The sequence below is a fragment of the Agelaius tricolor genome, unplaced genomic scaffold (assembly GCF_023055355.1).
Source record: "Agelaius tricolor isolate 1412-34295 unplaced genomic scaffold, bAgeTri1.0.p SCAF_5, whole genome shotgun sequence".
NCBI lineage: Eukaryota > Metazoa > Chordata > Aves > Passeriformes > Icteridae > Agelaius > Agelaius tricolor.
In genome coordinates, this window is record NW_027269265.1 from 9,683,646 (window position 1) to 9,701,023 (window position 17,378).

The window sequence follows — 17,378 nt, forward strand, 5'->3', positions numbered from 1 at the left end:
AAGGACAGAAGGAATGAGCATTCACAAGCCATAGGTGAATGAAAGGGTGAAGTGTGACTTGGACAGGAGTTATCCACCATTCCCAGTGTGACTCCTTTTCCCATCAAACTGTGAGCTGTCTCCATTTCAGCTCCACAGGCTAGGAAGTGTTGTTGGGTGACTAGCTTAGCTAGTTTGCTAAGTAATGGGATATTGAGAAAAGAACACAAAGCAGGAATGAAAAGAAAGAGATTATTTAAAACCACCCAAATCCTACAGGCATCCACCATACCACAGCCCAGAGGTGTCGCCTTGATTTTTTAAGATTTTCTAAGCCTTCTGATGTCTACATTCTTGTAAGAAATTTTCTCACACACTGTCTGTAAATAACTTATTGTTTTGCATTCTTTTATGGAAGAGAAGAAATTTGATGGACTGTTAGTTTGTCCAGTGTCATTGGAGAGGTGGCACTTTCACCATCCAATTCACTGTCACTTTTAGAAAATTATAAATGTCAGAGTCAGCAAATAAACTTCCCTTTTTTCACCTTGAGAGCAGCAGTGTGTGTGCTCATGTTGTTTCGTGTCCTATAGTGACACAGAGGCAGTGCCTGTTCCTGGACAAGCACAGATCTACAAATCAGAACATATTTTCACTCATATAAACTTTTGAAAGGCAGGACTCACTGCTTCTGCTGTACCTGAGTGAAGATCTCTTCCAAATCCTCCTTATTGAAAAGGACTCAGTGTTGCCCAGCAATGGCTTTTACAGCAAGCATGTGTCAGCCAGTTTGGAGGGGTCACTTCACTGCTGGGGAAGCAGATGGGAGTGAGCAACTACAAACAGAAAAATATTGCATGTGGATAAATATCCACTGATGGAATGACACCAGCAGAGCTCTCACAAGAGTTAATCACACCCCTTTGCCTTCTAGACTGTGTTGCAGAGGTTCATAAAACAGTGGGTAAAGGGGATGTGGTGGGTGCAAATTACTTGCGATTTCAAAGGGCTTTTGACAGACTGCCTCACTGGAGATTATCAAAGGGACCAAATACCCATAGGACAAAGAGCAATGTCATGTTAAGGATTGAATCCCAGTTAAATAATAGGAAACAAAGAGTTATAACTAATGTGTTTTTTCTCAAAATAAAGAGAAGTTAGTAACAGGAAACCACACAAAGCATTACAGAAACTATAATGGTTCAATATAGCTATTAATAAAAAAGGAGCATGACAGTGGGATCATAGCACATGCCTGGGACAAGAATAACCTGGAACCCTTTCTGATGCCTTTTATTACACCCTCCCCCCCCAACCCCAAATCCCCCTGTGAAATCTATGAGAAAGTGTGATCATGGTTCATAAAAACCAGCTCTCACTCCCAGACCTCTGCAAATAGCCAGTCATACTGGGACAGGCTGTAAATCAGTAAAAGGAGCTCCTGAATGCTGCTGCTCTAATACCTAACAGCTTATCTTTATTTCAAAATATCTGCCTGCCTGGTGATGAATGGGGTGTCATGGTTGCTTGGGAAAGCAGAGCTGGGACCTTATAAACCACAGCATGAACCTCACATCAGCACATGTGGTGCAATAGCTGGGCACAACCAGCTTTGATCAATGGTCAAGCTTTAGAGCAATCTGGGGTGGGGAGAGGAGAGGGGATTGTTTGCTTGCTTTTCAGTACATGGGGAGTTGATTTTCTAAATCACTGAGAACTGTTTGTTTCTCCTTTTCTGCTCCCACTGACAGTGGCTAGGCAGTGCTCTGCAGGGCTTTCGTAATCAGATATGTAAAGCAATTGATTTTTTTTACTTTTCTTTCACATACCTGAAGCTACTTTGAAGGCATCAGCATCTCTTATTCCCTCCTCCTGCTATTCCAACTTTCTGCCCTACAGACACTGAAATTCTAGAACAGCTGCTTGCCACAAATAAGTTTTCAAGTGCACTAATTTTAGTGCAGAAAGAGAAAAGAAGCTGGGCAAGACAAGCCAGGCATGACCTCAGATGCCACAGGTTGTGTCAGGAATAACACCAAAGAGGTGTGGTTGCTACTGCACATCAACCCCTACACATACAATTGCAGATAGGAGAGCACCAAGGGGAAGAATACAGCTCACAGCCAGTCTGAAAACTAACCTAAATTAGAAGCAGGGAAATGCATTGGTCTATAAGCAAGAGAAAATCCAGAAGCAGGTCAGAGCCTTCTGATTTCATCAGCAAAAGGAAACAAAAGAATTTTAACATGAGCATTCCCAGAAGCATTTACTGCTGCCTCATTCCTGTTTACATCAGAGATAAAAATATCAGCTCCCACCGACCATTTTGAATATCTTGCCCTTGGGATATCATTTATAATGTCCTTGTTATTTAGAAACAACTCTTCCTAGAGAAAATACAGCCCACTTAAACCCACAAGTCTGGGTCAACATTACTGTGTAAATCATTATTGCTTCACTATAGGTCTAATGCACAGCATCGGAAAATTGGGGAAAATTCATGGTTTTGAAGCATTTTTTTTGTCACACTGTAAAACCAAGGATAGTTCTAGTCTAATTTAATCAAGGGAAGAATGTTTTTAAAATTTAACTACATGGTTCAGAATAATAGGGAGAGCAATATATTCCTATGCATGCCTGTCTTGGCCTCAGTGCATATTTTTGAATCAGATTAGACTATTTTTGACAGTTATTAATTTTAAATGAAAGTGAGATGGCTTTAGCTCGGAGTGCTAGAAATTACTGCTTCTAGTTTTCTGTTGATTTCTTGTATTATTTAAACATCTACAGAGAAAAAGGAATTATGATAGTTTGAATTCTGGAATGCTAGCCAGGGATTATATTTTTAGCTGTGCAAATAAGTTTATGATACTTAAAAAGTTCAAAAAGTTTTCCTCTTTACAAAATCTTTTCATGTATAGCACCAAAGGTGAAATCAAATTTAATTGACTTTCCAATCTTACATCTTGCTTTCCAACCAACTGTTGGAAATAAGATTGAAAAAAAAAAAGTTATTCACCAAAAATTAGAGATTCTGCAAATGGTATGATAAGATTATATTTTTAACCTTTCAGCAAAACATTGTATCAGTAAAGCTTTCTTTTCCATATCATATGTTGCTGCTGCTGGCCTTGGTTAGTCCAGTTGCAAATATTGGGTGGCTGTACTAACTAAGAACCTGGCCTTCACATTAATAATTTATTCACATCACTTCACTAAGCATGCAGCCATTACACATACACAGATCAGTAGAAGGGTCATGCAGAATTAGGAAATGTTTTGTATTGATCAAAACAAAGCCAGCCAAGGTAATTCCAGAATAAATTACCAAGAATGTGCTGCATTCTCAATAAGCACTAAGATTTTCATCTCTGTTCAAAAAAATTGAAATGTTCATTCTTTCAGTTTACATTAAAATATTTTAAATGTGGAAGACTCTGCAAGATGTTAACAAAGAAAAGCTTCTTTCTGTGTAGTGGATTTTAGTAACAACTATTTCACAGGGGGCTACATTGAAATGGGAAGCTGAAACTATCTCAAGAAGTAGCTGCAATAGCCCTGGAATATAAAACTGAAATAGCTATTGGAAAGACAGAAAAAATTTAGGAACTGGAGTTGGAGGCATTAAAAATTCATAGCCTCCAACACTTTACCTCTAATGCATTTGAAGCACTGAAACAGTTAAGGTATTTCACTGAGGCACAAAATAACCTCATTATCATTTCTAATACAGATCAATACTCAACACTGCCCTTTGAAAAACACAGCACTTGCCAGTCCATGTGCTTATTGTGTTCCTTGCACTAGCTCTAGCCCACTGCCATTAGAGCTTTCACAGAGGCCTTTTGCTGGCTTCTGAAACGTGCCTCTCCCCCCTCCCTCTTTGATCTGCATATTCCCGCATCAAATGGTAAGGAAAAAAAAAAATAAAATAATGCAGATCAATATCCAACATATTGACTTTTTTTTTTCTTTTTTCTTTGTGACATTTTGTCAGGTGGGTGTCTCTGCTCCTTGGGGCTGCCTGGTGGCATTAGGGGGCAGCTCCAGTCAAGACTAATGGCACAGGCTCTGTCCCAGGTGGACACTGGGCATTGTTTGCAGTAACTGATTGGTGTGAGAGCCCTCTAGCTCCCTCTCCCCAGCATGTGGTCCAAAGCACAACATATGCTTCCTGCTTGCTAGATTTGTCTCCAATAATAAAAACAGGATTTCTTTTCAATTTTAGTCTTGTGCCCAATTTATCAAGCAAAATAACATCAAGGCTTCAAAAGGCTTGGTGGGTAATCTGGTTCTGCATTGGATTAGTGGGAAGAGGTGTAACACAGTGAATAGAGAATTACCAAGATAATATCTTGTGCTGCACTATGAAAGGAAAAAAAAGACGTGTACGTGTACATGGGGTGGGTGTGCATGTGAATTCTGACCAGTTATTAGGGCTTCTCCTGCACAGAGCTGGGAATTGCAACATGCAGCTCTCTAAAATGAGTTAAAAAAAAAATAATAATGCAGGGGGAGGAGAATTGAAGCCACAGTATTACTGAGATTCTGATATTTGTTCTTTTCATTGCAAATGCTGATAAAATATGTTAGTTCCCTGGGGAGTGGAGGGATGCAATTGTTTGGTGATGTTTCATTCATGCTGCTATAGGGCTTTAAAGGGAAGGGAAGGAAAAGGGGCCCAGCTTTGTTGCTGTTTTTTGTTTCTTGGGTTTTTTTTCTTGCTTTTTTTTTTTTCTTTAGAACATTGAACCATGAGAATAAAACTCCACCCCCTCAATTACCACAATAGCACAATTTAAAGAATCTTGTCATTGTTTACTAAAATGGTAATGAACAGTGCTACAGATGAATTTAGTGCTCCTCCTGACAGTACATTATAATAAATAACTAAGGCAATAATGAAAACAGCCTACTAAATCATATTAGAATGTAGCATGCAAAATATTTAACTAAGGTTTTATTGTGAAAACCAGATTAGCCTTATTAAAAGCCACTGTTTAGTAAAAATGGTTAAAATTTCCATAACCAACACAAGTTACATTCTCTTTCAACAAAGATCTTGATTTGCCTAGAAATCTCTCTTAACTACTTTGTATTTAGATCAGGAAAAAAAAATAATTTGTCTTTATTGATAGAATAAATCTGGGACTAATTAGACTTCTTTTCCTTCTAGTAGAGCATGCAATTAAATGTACTGCTTCAGGGGAAGTCTTAATGCTGGTTGCACATTAGGTGAGGTAATGCCAAGCCAAAGACTGCAAGCTGCTCAAGGAACAGGCTGACTTCACAGCCACTCAGCTGCAAGAATATCTCAGTATTCCCATACAGACACGTTTGACTGACTGAAACCTGGAACCAGCCCTAGACATTCAATAAATTATATTTTAGCATACACTTATAGCAGACGTAATTCCAGCAAAGTATTAGGATATCCTGTGATTCATGCTTTTGCCATATGATCTGTCTCTGTTTGAATGTTTAATTTACTCTGTATCAATTATAAAACTCCATGATAAAATTATGTCTTCTCTACTGTTCTTACAAGGAGAACTGAGCCATGCATGTCCATGCAGAACATGCTTTCAAAATGGCTCAACTTAAATGGAGGTTTGGACTTTCTGCATCAAAGTTCTTGGAAAGAATTTGATATGAAACACTAAAATTTATACTGCCACATACTTTTCTCTCACAGATTAGAGGTGTTCCTTGTTGTTCTTAAGGGTTTTCTCAACCACATCTGACAGAGAAATCACTGCCAGGTAAATGGGGAAGGTCTTAGCTTTGAGACCACCCATTTTCTGTCAAGTGAGCACAAACTTCTGAAAGTTCCAGGGTTAAGATTTCTCCCAAGAAACACTTTATATTATTTTAAGGATAACACTAGGCTGCTTGAAAAACTATGGTATTGTTATTGCTAAGTTTCAGAAAACATCCAGGAAAAGCCTGAAGTCTGGGTACCAGGGAACATCAGTTTCTTCCTAATTTAGCAGCAGGGGATTTCAAAAGAGGAGCTTCTTCTGAACATGGCATTAAGCAAAGCAAGACAGAGCTGCTGGTTTGTGGCACTGTCAGGGGAGATAGCAGAGTGAACAGGACAGGATCCAGCCTACCAGAGGGAACCATGGCCATTCCCCATTCCAGACCATCACAGGGTAATACTGAGATACAGGGAGATGTGAATGTGGCTGTGATCGCAAAAGGCTCAGCATTGTGTGGCATCTTGCAGAGTGACACAATGTGATTTCATTTCTGTACCACATACAAATAGCTGCAGCTCATCCCAACATATCTTCTGGGAATGGCAGCAAAAAGTACAAATTTGCAGATACACTATCAGGTGGGAACACTGCACACACTGAATACAAATATTCTGTTTTGTTTGCATTAAAAAACCAACCCCACTGAATGAACATTCCAGTGGCTGAGTTTTGGTCACACCATGTGATCCATGTTCAAGTTCTGCTCAGGGAAGGGATATTTATCAGGTTAATCTCCAAGGCAAAAAGAACAATGTGAAGTGGCACAAAACAGTCTAAAGAAAGAGTGCTTTAGACTCTTGCCTTATATGTCTCCTCCATTCATACATGCATCATGCAGAGTCATGCATCAGAGATAGGGTCAGAGAGAAATTTTATGGGGGAAACATGATTTATTTGTTCATTTACCATGAAATCTAGAGGATTATGTTAAAACCTAAGGGATACAGCAACTCCACTGGAAACAATTACCACTGCATGATATGTGATAGGCATTATATTTAGTTAATATAATTATTTGCTCCTGGAGCATCACCAAGGAGAGACAGAATGATCCCCGCATGAAAGAATTTATGGTACAACAGCTACTTTCTACAAATCTCAGGCACATAAAGTTCCCACTGAGGCCTATGTCTGATAATGCTCTGTGTAGTTAGGATGCACTTAGGGATTCAACACAGGTTTATTACAGGCTGTAATTCTAGGAGAAAGAGTTCTTTTGTGAAGTGTTACAGGCATTACAGGTTTATATTACTGAATAGTCAGAATACTCCTATGATAAATGGGCAAGAGTCTATTTACTCAATAGCTGCTTAAAAGCATGGTTTAAACCCAAGAAAAACATGATAATTGCTCTGTTTACATGTCCACACACCCCTCTTTGCATCACAGAAGCTGCAGAAAAGAGAAAACTCAGCTTGCAGAATGCAAAAGGCCAACAAAGTGAAGAAACCCCAAGATTACGTAAAACAATAAATAAATAACTCCTGTGGAGTGAAGGAGCTAAGGAAAGAATGGGTGTTGTTCCAAATTCAATCATGTCCCCTCTACATCGTATTTGACACTGTGATGGTTCACAATAATCAATTATCTTCTGTAATGGCCATCCTGCAGAAAAGTAAAGAGGTGTACATACTAAGAGACAAAAAAGGAAACATTTTTTGCAATTTCACTTGTCAGGCAGGTGCATTTGTTTGTATCAGATAAATCTTGCCTTAGAACAATTAATCTGTCAGTGAATACCATTGCAATGATAAAGTTAATAGGGATAATCCAGGTATCCTCCCACACCAAAAATCCTTGGACATTTGACAATATTTCTTCAGAATAAAAGAAAAGCTTTTTTCCTCCCCTACCCCCCCACCCTGGTTTTTGGGGTTTTTTTAATAAGAAGAAATGTATGATTTTATTACACATACAAATCTGCAGTTACACCCCAGAATTCTTCAAGAATTAGGAAGACAAAAATATCCTTTGCACCATTCCAAACACTAATAAGCTTTCCTTAATTTCCCAGAAAAAAATACTAGGGAGAAAAAATGGAATATAAATGTTAATAAGACAACTGATGTCTCCAAAACTTTGTTAAACACAATAGCCAGGGAAATTATAATTTATTTTAGATTTGATGAATCTGGTGAACACAGGCACACCAGGGAAAAGTTGTAGTCTTTAACTTGCAAACCACACAGTAATATTTTGAGGCTGCCTCATCTTTTAAAGGCACAGATGCACATCCTTCTTTATGTGCAGTGAAAATATTTCCCCAAAGCTTTGCTAATCACAAGAAATATTGAAATTACTGATTTAAATGCTCTAAAGCAAGGCTTTCATTGCATGAGGAAGACAGTTCAGCAAATCTTCTGTTATTTTATCTGTCCTGCTACTCCTTCAGGACTGGGCTGCATGTCTCCAGCCAGGGGGTGAGCAGCAAGATTGGCAGCAGCCCCAGAGAAAAAAAATAGAGTGCAGGGAGAGTCCTCCTCATCTCTGGGAAGAGAAAGACATCTCAGAGGCAGTTTTTCAGCTAGTCCTAATTTGTAAGATTTCTTTCTTAAGACAAATAAAAATATTTCTCCTCACTCTCCCCAAAAGCAGAGTCTGAAATCACTGATTCAAAGGATCGGTTTTCTAAAACCTCTCAAATAAGAGTTTCCAAAATATCTGTACTGTTTTACAAGGCTTTTAGCAAAGAGACTAGCTCTACCAATAGGAAAAAGAAATACAAAAGCAACAAATCACAACCAGGCCCCTTTAATGCCTGGTTGCTCTGCTTACAGTATGGCCTCCTCTTCCCTACAGTGGGCAAACTGCAGCTGGGACTGGTTTGAGATGGGAATTACAACCAATTGCAGATTTTTAATGGATGCCACCTGTTTCCAGCTCTAAGGGAGTCAAGATACTGCATTAGGGCTCTGTCTGCATCCAATATTTTTGGGAGTTTGGATGCCTGGTACAGCAATACCATGCCAAGGGATCTTGGCATTACTTTCTTTACTTCTTCCAAACCCACAGACCATAACAATCTGTATGAAATTTTGAAATTAATGTGGAAATCACTTATCATCATCATACAGAAAGCTGCTATTTCTACACATTGCAGCCTGAAGAATTAGGGTATTGTGTGAGATTTGGAGCCCTGGAAGTCCCATAAACACTGGACTTTAGTATAAATTAGAATCTAATGTCTCTGCCTGTCCTTGTGAATGCTGTTTTCCATCTGAATGCTGGACTACAAATTTCTCTGCACCTCTAAACAGAGTTGTCTCCATTCACTATGAAAGAGAAGTAGATTCAAGCAGCTAGATTTTAGTTTAGTTTAATAATCAGAGATAGAGTAGGGAGGTGGGTGGATAAACCCTTGGGAAGCTCTGATCCATTGGGCATGCTTAGACCAAACTTAGCAAACCTTGTCAGTGCAGTATTCTAGAAAAACGACTGCATCTCAGCATGGATTCGCTTTTTTCCAGTTTTTCTCAGGAGACCCCTCAATTTTAAATTGTGTGAGCAGGCTGAGATGCTACGGTTGGAAACACAGCTTCTTCTCCTGAACCCTCTCATCAACACACCCTCAAATGCAGCCTAGAGAAACAGATTGTCTTGCTTCCTCTCACTCTTGAACTCTTTCTGCACAGCTTCAAAAGGATGAGCAGAGGCTGATGACCTCAAAGCCAGGTGTACAAAGTGGCAAACTGAGGCCTTTCTGTTGGAGAAAAGGCCTTTTTCACTCTGGCAAATTAACTGAAAGAGACCTCTGCTTCCGTGTAGCTGCAATAAATACCAGGCTGCCTGCAAAGGCTCTTTCTCTTTAATTACACAAAAAGGAGCATCAAATGCCTAAAATCAGCTCCAGAATCTCCTTCTTAAGGAAACAGAAGTCAGGAAAGAGTCTATCTGGTAATTGTCCACTGAAATAATCATGGCGACTGTCTCTCTAATATCACAATTGGATTTTGTGTTCGGGCATGACTCAGGCTGGTCCAAGCTCAAAGAAATTGTGCTGGCAACAAATCAATTCACTATTCTGTAATAAGATCAGATTTGTTCCTCCAAAGAGAAGCATTTAATTAAAGTAATGATGTATGAATGCATATGCACCCATGAAGGTGCCTGTTCAAGGAAAAGCCGTAGTTAGCTAACACATCTCACAGGAGCTGCAGCTATAGCTACTAGGGATGAGAAATCTGAACTAACAGCCAAATACTTCAGCTAAAAATGGTGGTGCCAAAGTATAAACCACAACTGATTCCATGGAAACTTTTCAAAGTTAATATATGGGGGAAAGGTCGATATACGGATATATACGGATTGGAAAGTAGGGGGAATTTAAAAGACATTGATAGACCCACATGGAATTTTTCTGAGTCCTGATCAGAGAGGCAGTGCCAAAATATTATGTCAAAATTACAGGGGACAAAATAGATTTGGGGCCGTGATGAAGGAACATGATTGATGAGTGCAAATGTGAGAAGCTAGAATAATATGGTGAGGTAAGTGAAGTCTTTGCAATGACTCCAGCGAGGCCTGGATTTGTTAAGTGCTATAAGGTTGTGTCCAACACAGTGCAAACCACCAGTTATGTATTTTTATCTGTTTTTAAAGCTTCAGTTTTTATACTAAAAAAAAACACCACTTTAAACTACCCCAAAAATAAAGAGAAGCCACAGGGAGTGAAAAAATACAATGCAGATAAATACACCAAATTAATTCTAGGTGGAGGTAATGCCTTCTTTGATACTTGTCAAGAAAATTGATCGTTATTAGGCAGAAAAGAAGACACTGAAGACCTTGGGATCTTCCCAGAATGAAACACAATCAAAGGACTCAACACTAGAAGAAGAAATCAGAATGGAGCTGCGTGAAAATATTAAAATCATAATCATACTTATATTATTGTCTGTGAACCCTGACCAACAGCTTTACCTTTTCAGAATTATGCAGAGACTACAATCCTATCCCAGTAGTTTGCCATCCACTTAAAAAAAGCAAAAAGAGAAAGGAATTGAAATTTTATCTTTGTTTGAAAAAATGGAAGTTCTCTAGAATTTCTTTGGTTTTTGTCCTAGATGACATATGAAGTTTGCATAGAAGCTGGGATTTAACTTCTTTTACATTCCTCACTTTCTCACAGAGCATTCCTCCTTCTCAGATACATGTTCAGAGTCCAAGTTATTGGGGAACTCAAGAATTACAGGAACAGAAGGGACAACAGAAGGAGCACTGGATGTTTTTACTCAATGCACATCCTCCAGAGAAGCTTATTGCAATACTAATAGTATTGCCATCAAAAGTTGTTTCTAATGTCCAACCTGAATCTTCCCTATTTTCAGCAGTTCAAAAGCATTAGTTCTTGTTTACTGCCATCAGATGAGGAGAAAAGCTCATTTCCTTCTTCCCTCCAGCAGCAGTTTTATATATTTGAAGTCTATTGGCCCCATTCCTGTTAGACTTTTCTTCTATAGACTAAACAATCCCTATTCATTCAATTTTTCTTTATAACATCTTGATTGGTATTTGCTGGTCTCTGGAATTTTTCCTGTTTATCCCCTTCCTGCTTGTAGCACTGAAGTACTCAAGCTAAGGCCAGCCAAGAGCATCTCCAGGCAACAAAGAAAACCATTCAATTCCCTGTCATAATGCAGAAAGCTGCACCATATTCCTGCTTTTAAAGAGAGTTAGGAAACAAGACCATGTTTAAAGGTCAGCTTTTCTTGCTCAGCTGGCCCAGGTCAAAGAGGAACTTGCAACAAGCTGGATTTGCAGACTGCAAATTTGAAGACTTCACCAACCTCTTCACTGAGGTGTAAAGGTTATTATATTGAAATTTCGCAGCACAACCACAGCCATGTTCCTTCCAGCACCTCGAAATGGCTCAGAGCAGTCCTTTCTGCTATGTAAAGGTGCCAGCACATTGGAGTTGATCAAACATCTCTACACTTCACTGCTGTGCATGAGCTTCAGTAATCTAAAGCTGATGCACAACTGATGGAGGAAGAGGAAAGTGAGCAAGAGACAAAACCTTGTGCCGGGTTCAGGGAGAAGCTGCAGTGACCTCAATGTCACTGGTAACTCCAAGCCTCATTTGTCACATGTTAAATATTATGGGTCAAATATTGCTCATTTTTAAAAAAACAAAGCAACATTAATGGGCCTGGATCACACTTCCAAAATTTTGTAACCTTTGTATGTTGTACATCTGTAAAACAGCCTTGCTGTAATCCAGGAAAAACTGTGCAATGATCACTGTATTTGACAGAAAAGGCAAACAGACTCTTTAATGTAGAGGGGACAACCTATTTATCAGAGGTCTCCAGTGTCACCTGGGATTTTGGATTGTTACAGAGATCACCAGCAGCCTTAGCTCTGCCCAACTCTGGGCTTTTCTGTAACTTTCACCTTTTAAGCACTTTGCTCTGCTCTGAGGAAAGTTTACAGGCAAAAAAATACCCATGTTTTCCATTACCTGGGATTTGGCTCAATATTCAGAGATTTAGACAGAAAGGAAGAAATTTATGGGAAAAATCTGGGGGGAAAAGAAAAAAAAAAAAATCAAGTGGATCATTTCATTGAACCAGTCTCAGTCAGCCTCCAGGCAGAGTTCTGGGAGAAAAGGCATTATTCTTAGTCAGTGGTCATCTCTTCCTGCTTCTAGTTAAAAGTGTTTTCCCATGGTCACATGATAAAAAAATAACAAATACTAACATGGATAACTAGGATAAACAGAAATCACAGACTTCTGCATAACACTGCTTTGGTCAATTAGCACAAATTATATTTTGCAGTAATCAGTCTTAGGAGGGGGTGAAGGAAATTAAGCTGATATGTTAATTTCATGGTTTGGGGTGCTTCTTCTTTTCCCCATTTTTTCCCCTTCTAGATGAAACCATGTACCTAAATATCCCAAGTATTTTTAGCATTTTCAAGCTCTCTGCATAAAGTTTTGAAATGGAAAATTTCTAAAATATAGGTCTGCATGTATGCATAAGACTATTATATTTGAGACTACTATGTTAACTAGCTGGCATAAATAAAGATGGCTAGAAAACATATTTCTTAAGGTGGTTTTTTTTAAAAGCAAAATCAGGTACTTTCTAAGCAAAAAGCTCCTGTAAATTTATCAATTAGAAAATTAATCTAGGGTTGCAATGGTATTTTTACCACAGTAGTATAAAAATGTGAAACATTTTGTTCTTCCTGTGTTTGGGTTTTTTCTTCACCAAAAAAAAGCTGAAGCAATACTTTTGTCCTTGTCTGCTCTAAATATCTGTATGTAACAAAGTAGTTCATAATATAAACATATGGCTCAAAGCCTAAAAGGCTGTTGTGGGTTTAAACACAGCTTCCAGATAGGTCAAACCTCTGTATGGAGCAATGGGTAACAAAACCAACAATGGAAAGAAACAAAACAGCAAAAATACTCTTTCCCAGAAAGCACAATTTCTCTGGTTTTCTTTTTTGCTTGCTGCACCAGGCCGTGTATTCCTGCCATCAACCTGTAGCTGCTTCCCTGCACACTACAGGGAGAAGAACAAATCCCCAGTTTATTTCTAGATTTTCCCAATCTACTTGAACATTACCATAAGCATCTCCTGACTGTGCTATAGCCCCAGAACCAAGCTGAGCCCTGCTGCTCTGTGGGGCTATGGGAAGACATTCATCTCCTGGTTCTTCACAGCTTGCCAGTGACCCTGGGGAGATGCAGTGGGAACCAGCTCTCTCTGGCCCCGTTAATTTCAGTATTTTATGTTTACCTCTATAAACACTGCAGTCACCACATTTTACAAAGTCATGAAAACCAAGGTGACTGCCTGCCATCACTCATCATCATCAGTGACTACACATGGAATGAGACAATGCCACATGAGAGGCAGTTTGTGGAGACCTTTTTTCAATTTGCACATGCCGGCATCCACACTGGCTGTGACGCTGTCCAGGCCAACGAGGGCAACAGCACTGTGTGATCTCTGTGACAGGGAATCTCTCTAATGAAGCAGAGGCAATGAATCTGTCCCACCAAGGAAACCAGATCTGTTTGATGCAGCTCAGACATCGTGTATATAATTATTTTCTATTGTCAGGCTAGGTGAATATGTTCAAATAATGAGATCTATTCAAGGAAATTGATTTCTTCCTTTTGATATATTTGAGGCAGAAAAGTGAGACCAGATTTACTGAACATATTACTCCTACCTGGTGCATTGTTTTAGTACTTTAGTGCTGCTGTTTTTCTAATTAAATAGGTAAAAATCTCAACTTGTTTATTTTCTTCTGGCATCTAGTTACTAACCATAGTTTCATGGAATCATAGAAACACTTAGGTAGTATAGGGAAAGACCTATAAGTTCACCAAGTCCAACTATAAATTTGATTTCTCTTTAAAATTAACTTTTTTTAATATCTATATTATTTTCTTATGAAACATTTTCAAAGCACCCATGTTTTATTTCTTCAGAGCCAGAGGAATAACTCTCGAGTTTTCTTCAGGAACATGGCAGAACCCTCTCCTTCAGCCCTTCTGAGCTTCCATGGTCATTGAAGAGCGTTGAATTCCAATCAAGCAGAACCCTAGCAATAATCAGATGGCTGGATAAAAAACTGAATTTGTCTATTGCACAACACGTGGATCTTCACAAGATGATGCACATCATCCTAGGATTCATTATCATTGCAGACAGTCTGGAGGAGCTACTCACAATTTACCCCACAGTGAGTGAGATCAGAGCCAGGCCTTTTCTTTCAAGTTATGCTCCTATTTAAGTAAAAGTTGATTCAGGGATAAATTTTAAAATATATATATATACTTTTTTAAGTAACAGAGAGTGAAAGCAATACCCTGAGTACATCTCCAGTTTTGAAGAGTAGCACAAGCTCCTTGAGGGGGTAGCTCTGCACGTATCTGTGCCGCTGATGGCGACACCGCATTTTGAATCAACTCCCATTTCCCCTTAATTGTTCTGTCAACCTGTTTGGGATCTCATCTACCTTCCTCATTATGGCCTTCAGAGGGAGGGCTCCTACCACACTGAGAGTCAAGAGCAGATCATGTCCCTCATTTAGACCCAACACATCTTTCCTCAGCCCACTAATTGCATGGCAGCCCAGGCTCATTTGTCTTCCCAGATCGTTAAAATTCATCACCATGCTGTGTGAGCTCTCACTCCTGCCCTTGGATGGGCAGCTGTAGATTATTTAGCCACACCAATCCCTAATGTTTTTAACTAGGAACTGACCCCAGCACCTGAGCACCTGCTGGGCTCTTAGTCTCTGTCATGTTAAAAGAGTGCACAGAAGGACTCAAGCCATCAAAAGCATCCTGCTGCATTACATTAAATATTGATAAAAAATATGCAAATTGCTTATTGATCTTCTCCAGGAAGGGCTGAGATAATGAGAGAGGGACTGTTTGAGATGATGCTCAGGATTTTTAACTTTTTTTTTTTACATTAGACTGTTGTTGATAGTTGAAGTTAATGAGGTCTTTTGGTTCACTCAGTATTTCAGACCTTACCACTAGTTTGATGATAAAAGAAATCAATGCACCTTTATTGTGCATCACTACCAGCAAGTGCCCTGCAAAGGGCAGGAGTATTTGTACAGGTGCAGTGCCAGCACTCCTTACTAACTTTACCTGTACTTCCGTGGTTAATATTGTACTACTCTAAATTGTCTTATCCTGCACTGTATTTGTTTTCCAAGGCTGATATTTATCAGAAATTGATGCTCACACTGTCTCCAACTTATTAGCAGTTCAGTATATAATTAATACCCAGAGACCAGTTGTTTTTCCATTCCCCTTTGCTCAGAGCATTAACTGCATCACATATGCTTCCTACCCTTTGTGTGATTGACATGTGACAGCTTTTAGCTGTCTTTCTGTGCCTTCATCCTCATGCTGGAAATTTCTTCACACTCACACCCTTGGCTTATTTTTTCTTTCTTTCTCTTCTATCTCCTCCTCAATTTTTGGGTACCTCTTGATACCTCAGAGGAGTAAGCAACCGTAAACCCAAAGCAGCTAGAGCAGAGCACTCTTGCCCATACAATAACCATTCATTTGAAACCAAAAATCTGTCACACCTGGATTACCTGCAGGATGTTGTTTCTGAACCTCCATCAAACCTAATTCCAGACAGAAACACTGTGGATGTGGCCACAAGAATTCTCCCTCTGCAACAGGGCCCTGTTAAACAAATTCCTGGGGTGGCTGTATCTTGTCAGGCAGCAAAGACGCCAAAGAAAAAACTTCATATTCTCACTATAATTATTTAAATTTTCTCAGAATTTTGATGAGTATATCAGTGCTGCATTTGGAGCTGCACAAAACCATATAGAGCTGCATCTTTGCCCCAAAAAGTGAACTGCTCTTAGATGAACAGGGCAGATATGATGTGATGTGAATGTGAGAGAGTAACTTTTTGGTAGCAGGAGACACCTCAGGTTTCTCCTTTGCCACATGATCCAACCATGTACCTCACTGAGCAGTGCCCAGGAGACAGGGAAGAACAGGGCAAAGCTTTTTTCTTTTTTTTTTTTTTTCCCCTTAATAACCTGCAGCTGACAACACAGGGACAGAATGAGAAACTCAGGCAAAGGCATTTTGGAGAGGCAGAAAGAGAAGCAGAAGATTTGCTGCAAATTGTAACTGATTTGTGGCAAGACTGCAAATATAACCCAAATCTGGTGGGTTCCATTCTGCTCCTTGGGATCTTCCAAGTGTCACCAGTGTCCCTTTGGGGAGTTATGCAGGCACCTGCAACAGACAATGCCAACCTGACCTGTGCTTCCAAAAGCAACAACCTATTTAGTTAATGTTATCAAGTAGTTTTGTCACAGAAAAGTGACCTAGGAAAAGTATTTCCACCACAAGCAGGCAGCAAGAAACGTAAGTGGAAAAATCATGTTGGCAAAACACCAGAGAGGGGGCAACACCTGGGGATGATGTGTCCAAATGGGATGGTCACACAAAATCTTGGATCTTTCATGCCCAAATTCAGGTCCTTAGTGCATCAGTTCAAGAGCAGGAATTCAAAACTTTGTTGTAGCTTTGTCCAGGTGCTTAACCCTGAATGTACTCACGTTCTCAGCACCCCTGGCCACATTACACAACTTTACAAACACTACCAACTGTCCTGGTAATGTGCAATGGAAAAACAGAGACTTCTACACCTTCATATTTTTGTTGAAATATTTTGAGGGTTTGGATATAGAAAATATTAAATATAAAATCTCAAGTACTCTATTCCTAGAAATAGTTACATCCCAGCACCATTAGAAAAAAGTCTAGGAGCAAATACTAGATATTCTAGTTCATATACTGAATATATCTGTATATTTTTTATCACTCTGCATCAACTAAGACCACGGGAGTAAAGGCATGTTTTATCAAGGGAAAATACTCCAATGAGAGCCAGAAAAAGTTAGTTTCCCAGAGAAAATCAGAAAAATATAAATAAACAATTATTCAAAACTGGATGAAAGAACAAAGTGATTGATGGACTGTACTTCCCTGTGTACAATTTAAGATTGATGCCATACTATTGTGTATGTCAGGGTACAACAGACCTGAATTATTAATTGCTCTATGATTCCCATTCTCTGAATGATACACTCCCTCAGTGCTTCTCTCAATGTATATTCTGT